The sequence below is a fragment of the Dryas octopetala genome, chromosome 6, assembly GCF_963921425.1.
Source record: "Dryas octopetala chromosome 6, drDryOcto1.1, whole genome shotgun sequence".
Taxonomy (NCBI): Eukaryota; Viridiplantae; Streptophyta; class Magnoliopsida; order Rosales; family Rosaceae; genus Dryas; species Dryas octopetala.
In genome coordinates, this window is record NC_141371.1 from 11,376,287 (window position 1) to 11,385,364 (window position 9,078).

The window sequence follows — 9,078 nt, forward strand, 5'->3', positions numbered from 1 at the left end:
GCACATTCGTCAAGATTTTCATCCAAAAAATATTACATTGGTAGATGTATTTATATTTGAGCCTCAATTATATATAGAAATTTATATTATTTCATATCCTACTATTACATCGATATTTCCCTTCTTAGAAATTAATATTACATGTTTCATGTCTCATGTAATTCCACATTCATGCATATTAAATTATACGATGGCATTATTTCCGAAGAAAACTGAAAATTGTCATTTTTTTCCCTAGCAAGAAATATAAAGAAAAAGAAAATGTAAAATTGCCATTAATGATTTTCCATTAACTACAGTGACCATTGGATTTAATTTTGCCTGGGGATTTTTTAATGGGCAAATTTTTCTTCAGGATGATTTCTTTCTATAAATATTACACTGGTTTGGATTTTGTTGTCAGTAAACCAATTACTAATTTACTATACTAATTTGGATTTTTAGAAACACAATATGTCAATAACATTATTAGATTTTTTTATTTTTTTTTTTGTTGGGTGAAGAACGTGTGAAAATCATAAACGGCGCCGTCCAGCGACAAAGTGTGTACCAGCACACCATCACATCATCCAATGAATATAAGCTGTCGACCCACGCAGTCCACAGAAGACCTGAGCTGTTAATACCCGTTGCCATCCCATTTGAACGTTGTCACTCTTCTTTTCGTGGGGCCCACGCGCCTCTCCATCCTCCTATAAAAATGAGGCCTCACTCGCCCACTCTATCAACACCAACACTCAAAACTCTTTAACTCCATTACTCAGTCAGCAGCTCAGCTCAGCTCAGCAATGGCGCGCGTTAGCATGGCCAGAGCCTTCTTCTTCGCTCAAATGCTTGTCTTGGTCGTCGCGGCTGCAACGGTCTCAGCTCAGGAGAGCGCCCCGTCGCCGGCGCCGGCGCCGATGGACGCTGGAGCGGCGTACTCGTTGCCGTTGAACGGCGCCGTTATCGGGGCGTCGCTTCTGGTCTCGCTCTTTTCCTTGTTCAAGCGCTTGAATTAATTTGTCAAATTTGTTATTTGATTACATTGATTTGGCCGGACTCATGTGTCTGTGGTCTTGTTTGAGGGATTGATTTTGTTGGATCTCTTATTCATCATTTCATCATATTCTAATAAAGATACTCATTATTTTTTTTTTTCCAAAACAAATTTTATACTTAGCGTTATCAAAGGTCTCTTTACCGCTGTCAATTTTGCAGTGAAACTCTTGATGGAAACCATTTATTTTCTAAAGTACTATTAAAAAAATTTTCAATAAAATTAAATTGAAAATCATTTGTCACTTAATTGTTATCAAATAAATTGACCATAAACAAATTATTACTAAAACTATCTATTTATCTGATAATTGTTAAATGATTAAATAATTTTCAATTTAAATAATTTTTTATTGAGATAATTTTTAAAAAATAGTCTAGAAATAACTTTATAACATTATATTGCATAACTGACGGAAGAAGAAAAATGACACAAAAGAGAAGCAGCTAACATTTCTCAATTGGTGGCCAAAAAAAAAAAACATTTCTCAATTGAAAAAAAATGATTGCAATAAAGTTTAAGGCTAACACCATAATGGATGTTTTAGAGCCCAATATATCAAAACAGGCACATCGTAATCAACAATACAAAGCCATTCACTGTTTATAGGAGCTTAATAAAATTACACAAACCAGTCCATATTTTGAAATCTAACATCAAGCTCATTTCTTTTCCCTTCTCTTTTGTTACTGTTAGCTCATATCTCACATAGTTAGATCGCAAGAGGGCAATGTTTGGGCTTGAAAATAACACCTAGGTCACGAAGCTCGTATAGTTAGACCGCAAGGCCCATTTATGCCCTAGCCAAAATCATTGTAGCCCATTTGAGATGATGCGGCCTGAGGTCCAGCGGCCTCATGCTTCTATTTCTTGGAAGGTACTCAAATTAGGGCTGTCATTTGGTTTGGTTTTTATCGAATCGACCGAAATTTTTTGGTTTGATAAATTGATTTTTCACAATTCAAAAATCCAAAACCGAAAAAAGTTGGTTTGGTTTTGATTTCGGCCCGCAGTCACTGGTTTCACGGCCTTATTTTTAAAATTTTGGCCGAGACACTGTGTTTATTTTTCCGCTTCTTTGACGGTGGCACGCCCGCATTTTCTGACACATGGCAGCTTTGTAGTTTTCCACGTGACATAGTGAAATTTACAGCCAAAACAATAGCAATAGTCCTCGAATTTTAAAGTCCATGAACTTTCACATGTGTATCACTTTAATCCATTTCATCAATTTCATCTATATTTTTTGTCAATTTTAATCATATATATCACGTTTTGGAAAGAAAAATGAGGTGGGTTTGCCATTTTTATCTTTCAAAAGAAGCTCACATATTTGACACGTGATTAAAATTGACGAAAACAATGGATGAAATTGATCGAATAAACTTAAGTGATATACGGGTGAAAGTTCGCGAACTATATATATAATTCAAAAAACAAGTTTGTGGACCAAAGTGATACTAAGGGTAAAGTTCGAGCACCATTGTTGTAATTTAATCTAAAAGGTATTATAGGGTGGGAAGAGTGCTTATATATTTTTTTGAAATTTAATTTAATTTGGGTGTGAAATTTAATTTAATTTTGGTGTTAGGGTGAGTGGGGAAATAGAAATACTCTATCATATCACGAAAAGGCCAAATTATTAATAAACAAATCGTAAGTGATATTTATAATATAATATTACAACCGATGAAACTTGGCTATATATTAAGGTAAAAGGTTTATACCAACTAGCATCTCGCGTGATGAAACTTAAGCTTACAAATATATATAAATTATTAAGGACAATATCTTTTATCACTTCAAATAACTCCTTGTATGATGAAACCATTGGTGAAAACCGATTTCTAACGTCTAAAAGTTAAATTACTTATATTTATAGCTAAGAAACTAATTTTCTGACATTATAAATCGATTTTCACCAAAAATTTTATGATAGTTACGAGGAGTTATGTGAAGTAACTCAGTAAGAGTAAACAATTAAAGTATCCATTTCAAAGGAGTCTAATTGCACATTTGGTCATTTTGTGAAAAAAGATATTGTTTTTAATAATATATATAAGGGTAATTAGGTTTATATTAACTTACTAATTATTTAACTTTAAAGCATTTTTGTATATATATATTACAAGCTTTTCATCATCATCAAGGGAGAATCTAGACGGTATAGACCTTTTACCTTAATATATAACTAGCCAAGTTTCATTGGTTGCAATATAATGTTAGAAATATCACTTAGGATTTGTTTATTAATTGTTTCCTTATTTTTCTTCTAGATAATTGTTCTCATATATATATAAGCACAAAAACCTTATTTTGTATCATTTTAAGTTTCTATCTTTGAGAAATTAACCATGAAATTTGCAAACAAGGTTCATATTGTTCACGTGTTTGTTTTGTTTTATTTTCTCTTAAATGCCAATTCTAATTCAACATCAATTCAGAGGTCCACGTATATTGTTTACATGGACAAGTTGGTGATGCCTAAAGTATTTACCAATCATAGCAATTGGTATTCCTCTATCGTTAAGTCCTTCAAATTTTTAGACTCAGTCTCATTTGATAGCCATCAATCTTTTCCATCAATTTTATACACTTACGAATATGCTTTTCATGGTTTTTGCGTTGTTCTAACTTTAAATGAATTAGAGGTTTTAAAGAAGTTCCCAGGATTTATCTCAGCTCACAATGATGGGATTGTTAAGCTTGATACAACTTACACCCCTAATTTTCTTTCACTTAATCCATCAACCGGCATATGGCTCGAATCAAATCGTGGTGCAAATACTATTATTGGTATTATAGATAGTGGTATTTGGCCAGAAAGTTTGAGCTTTAAAGACCATGGTATGAAAAAAGAAAATCCAGACAAATGGAATGGAACATGTGAAGGAGGAGAAGACTTTAATTCCTCTCTGTGTAACTTCAAAATCATAGGAGCTAGGTACTTTAATTTGGGTTTAAAACTATTTTTTGGGAATATTACAGACTCAGCTAGGGACACTGAAGGGCATGGAACCTATGTTGCCTCTATATATAGCTGCTGGGAACTATGTAAAAAATGTGTCTTTTTCTGGTTATGCAAAAGGAACAGCTAAAGGTGTTGCACCGTTGGCCAAATTGGCTATTTACAGGGTTACTTGGCCGCAAGGAGCATTGGAATCGGATATTGCTGCTGGCATCAATCAAGCTATTCATGATGGTGTTGATGTAATTTCTGTCTCCTTAAAATTAAGAGCTTATGGAATATTTGGAGATCCGGTAGCATTAGCTTCATTTTCTGCCACGATGAAAGGCATACTTGTTTCAACTTCAGCAGGAAATGAAGGTCCAAATTATGGGTCAGTACACAAATGGTTTCCATGGGTCTTGGCGGTTGGATCCGGTACTATTGATCGATGGTTTGCTGGAATTTTAACATTTGGAAATGGGTTAGCTATAACAGGATGGTCTATGTTCCTTGGTGATTCATTATTAGAACCTCATCCATTGGTGTACAATAAGACTCTAGCAGCCTGCAATTCCACCGCATTGTTATCTGAAGCTCCCAAAGGCATAATATTATGTGACATTGGGGACATCGCAAGTCAACTGAAATCTATTATCCCATCAAACATACTTGGAGCTATACTTGTTTATAGTGAGCCAAAACATTTACAATTAAGGGAAGTTCCATGTCGTTGTGTTATGATTGGAGAAAAAGATGCACCAACTGTTGTCGCCTATACACAAGGGTTTAAAAACCCCAATGTCATCATGAAATTCAAAGAAACAATTATTGAGATAAAGCATGCACCAATAGTGCCCTTTTACTCTGCAAGAGGTCCATCAAGACGTTTTCAAAACATTTTAAAGCCAGATGTAATAGCACCAGGATCATTAGTCCTGGCGGCTTCGAATCCTCTAAAACCATCAGCTAATAAAGCATTGATGCCATCAGAGAGTAACTACACCATCGTTTCTGGAACATCCTATGCATGCCCTCATGTTTCTGGAGTGGCTGCCCTTCTAAAAAGTATACATCCACAATGGAGCCCTGCCGCTATTAGATCCGCCATTATGACCACAGCAAATATATTAGATAATTCTCAAAACCCAATCAAAGCCGATGGGAATCGTTTTGAAGATGCTACACCTTTTGACATGGGAGCTGGTCACATCAATCCAAATCGAGCATTTGATCCCGGTTTGATTTATGATGCAACCACACAAGATTATATCAATTTGTTATGCACTCTCCCTCACCATCACCATCAACGATTCTTTAGAATCATCGCATTATCAACAAAAATCGATAATTGCTTGAACCCATCCTCAGATCTTAACTATCCATCATTCATTTCTTTATATAATGACAGTACAACACCAATTGTTGAAATATTTCAAAGAACTGTAACCAATGTTGGGGAAGGACCTGCCATTTACGTGGTTAAAGTAACATCTCCACAAAATTCTTCAGTTACAGTCTCACCAAAGATATTAGAGTTTAAAAAAAAGTATGAATTGAAAAGCAATCTTATAATGTCACAATAGAGCATAGAGGAAATGAAAAGCGGACATCCACATTCGGCTCACTACTTTGGGTAGAACAAAGTATTGGCTTACAGTCTAATCATAGAGTTAGAAGTCCTATCATTGTAACCCCTTGGGAATCTAATTAAGTTTGTGGAATTGTTCTAATAAATTCTTAGAATTTTTTTTTTTTTGGTAATCCAGAGTGTCCGCACCATACTAATCATTTCTGCTGGCCAGTTGAGTTATAAAGATGTCGGTTTGAAATCTTTATTTTCTTTCTTACTCTTTTAAATTAGATTTTTGCCATAACATTTGTCTTTGTTTTTTTTTTTTTTTTTTTGCTAATAGAAAAGAATTACAAAAGAAATCCCTGATCACAGCCATAACATTAGTTATTACATGTGTTAAGATGTTGATGTAATGAAGACCCGAAAAAAAGAAGAAAAAAAAAAAAGGAGATGTTTGGTGTATGATCCTATTTTTTTACTACATTGAGTGGCTTGAACCACTTCTCTAAAAACAATTCTATATAGATATGTGCACCAAATGAGAAAAGTTAGGTCGCTCCAGTGTTAGACCGTACGAGTAGATCAATGTTACCACACTTGGCATACATATTGAGAGGGGGGTTGGAGATGAAAACATGGGATTGCATGGATTGCATGCCTATCTTCAACACAGAGGCATGAAGAGAAATCCCACGTCCAAACGCCTTTATTTTGGAGCAATTGTGCAGAAGTGATCGAGCCAATGGTTTCTGATATCCACCAATGTTATCAAATGATTGACATCAATTCGGACCTTGTCTTACACACTCTGCACGTAATGACAGGATCCATGTTGGATTTGATCCTAAGCTTACAAGCTTTCTCACACAAACAATGAATGGAAGATACAAGTTAAGCACAACAAGCACAAGAGAAGAAAAAATGCAGAGAGAGTTGAGAGTGTTTTCTGATTTGAGTAGTGAAATCAGTATTTTGATCTCATCTACAACTTGTGATATATATCATAATGCATATAATACTTTAACAACATAAATATTTTGTGGAAGTGATCTCAGCCATCTAAGTGAGCTTGAGTATCCAACCATCCAACTTAGAAGTCTTAACAGCTAAGAAATAGCATAAAGCAGAAATATCAGATAAAGCAGAAATTGCAGCAAAATTATGTCCAATAAAACTTGAGCTTCGATCAGCAGAGAAAGAAGCTTGAGTTTTGTTTAGCATAAACTTTCAGGGAAGTTTTGGCTTGAGTTGTTTCAACAGAGACAGGTTCAGTCAACCACATGTAGGTTCAGTGGACTTAATCAATTGAGACATTAACTTCAACAATCTATACTAGAAATTGGAACTGTTTAATAGAATGATTGTCCAATTTCTCAAAGTTTCGGCAGCATTTTTTCTGAATTTTCATACTCTATATTAGAATTAACCCTCATTCAAAAACAAACCCAATAACAGAGTACAGCAACACAACCAGTTTCTTTAGATGAGTCTCAATCCAATTTTGAAATGATAGCAAACAAGTCAACCCAAAAAGTTACTCCAATGTAAGCATATATCTCCCAATTATTACAAGCAACTTGACTAGAAACATAAAATGCAAATGGATACGCTTTCAACTTATCGTCACATTGCTCCAAAGAAAAAAAGGCGCACACCACCATATATTGATAACTGAACTATGAGGTTGAAGATGATGTTGATAATGAGAAAGCAAAACAGAGAGATAGAGAAGAAACAGAGAAAGAAAGAAAGAAATGTTTGATGTATATTTTCACTGTGTGTTCGTACAAAGGCAGGTGTGCACATCTCATATGCACATGTACAATGACAAGGATACCCTTACTGTTACACAAAGCTAACAAACTAATCAACAACTCAGCTAACCAACTAGGAACAGACTTAACTAATCACAATTACGACTAATTAACCTAGCTTATAGGATAACCTCTATCACCCTCCCTCAAGCGCATGCTGGGACTGGTCCAAGCATGAGATTGTTGCGAAGAAAACATAGCTGGGGAGAAGAAAGCCCTTTGGTGAGTATATCAGCAAGTTGTTCAGAAGTAGGCAAATACTCAAGTTTAATGTCACCTCGAGTAACCCTCTCACGGACAAAGTGACAGTCAATCTCTATGTGTTTAGCTTTAGAATGACAAACTGGATTGGAAGAGAGAGCCATAGCAGAGACATTATCACAATACATAATAGGAGGTGAGGACAGAAAAACTCGAAGATCACACAAAAGTTGACGCAGCCAAGCAACTTCTGCAGCAGTGATAGCCATGGCACGATATTCAGCTTCAGTAGATGATCTGGAAACAGTATGTTGGCGTTTAGAACACCATGAGATAGGATTTGAGCTAAGAAAGATGATAAATCCAGTAGTAGACTTCCTTTCATCAGGCTCACCACCCCAATCAGCATCACTATAGGCAGAGAGAGTGAAAGGACCAGGCTTAAAATGAATCCCAAAATCAATAGTACCTTGTACATAGCGCAAGATACGATGAACTGATTTGAGATGTAAATCAGTTGGAGATTGCATAAATTGACAAGCTGTATTGACAGCAAAAGCTATGTCTGGCCGTGTGAATGTCAGATATTGAAGCCCTCCAACAATGCTGCGATAGTGACTAGGATCAGGGAGAGGTTCACCCTGAGTCTTGAGTAACTTGAGATGAGGAAGACAAGGTGAAGAGCATGGTTTGCAGGCTGCCATACCAGCCTTGCGCAACAAATCCTTAGCATACTTATGCTGGTTGACAAATAAACCTTGAGATGTAGCCTGAATATGCAAGCCCAAGAAGTAGCTCAAATCACCAAGATCTTTCATATCAAACTCAGCTGACAATTGATCAGTAATCTCTTGAATGGCAGTAGGGTCATTGCCAGTGAGAATTATATCATCAACATACAACAACAAAATGACAATAGTATTTCCTTTGCATCGAACAAATAAAGAAGAGTCAGCATAAGATGTTTGAAACCCTAAACCTGGAAGATGACTTGTGAAGCGCTCATTCCATGCCCTTGGAGCTTGCTTTAAGCCATACAAAGATTTTTGAAGCTTGCACACATAAGATGGATGCTGAGAATCAACAAAACCCTGCGGTTGAGACATATAAACTTCCTCATGAAGAATACCATGTAAGAAAGCATTCTTCACATCCAATTGCTTCAATTTCCACTTACATTGAGCTGCCAAGGCCAAAATTAGTCGAACAGTAGCATGCTTGACTACTGGACTAAATGTTTCTGCAAAATCAAGGCCAGGTTCTTGACTAAAACCTTTAGCCACCAACCGTGCTTTGTGACGAGCAATAGAGCCATCAGGATTTCTTTTAACCCGATAAACCCATTTACACCCAACTATGTTGCGATGAGAAGGAGGAGGGACTAACGTCCAGGTACCCTGCTTTTGTAAAGCATCATATTCCTCCTGCATAGCCTGTTGCCAAACTAAAACTCTAGAGGCAGAAGCATAAGAAGTAGGCTCAACTTGTGTGAGATCAACCT

At 36.0% G+C, this 9,078-nt stretch overlaps 1 pseudogene; it reads left to right on the forward strand.

Moving 5' to 3' along the window:
• Window positions 1-4,051: 4,051 nt before the first annotated feature.
• On the forward strand, window positions 4,052-5,572 carry LOC147282375 (subtilisin-like protease SBT3 pseudogene; annotated as a pseudogene).
• Window positions 5,573-9,078: the final 3,506 nt, after the last annotated feature.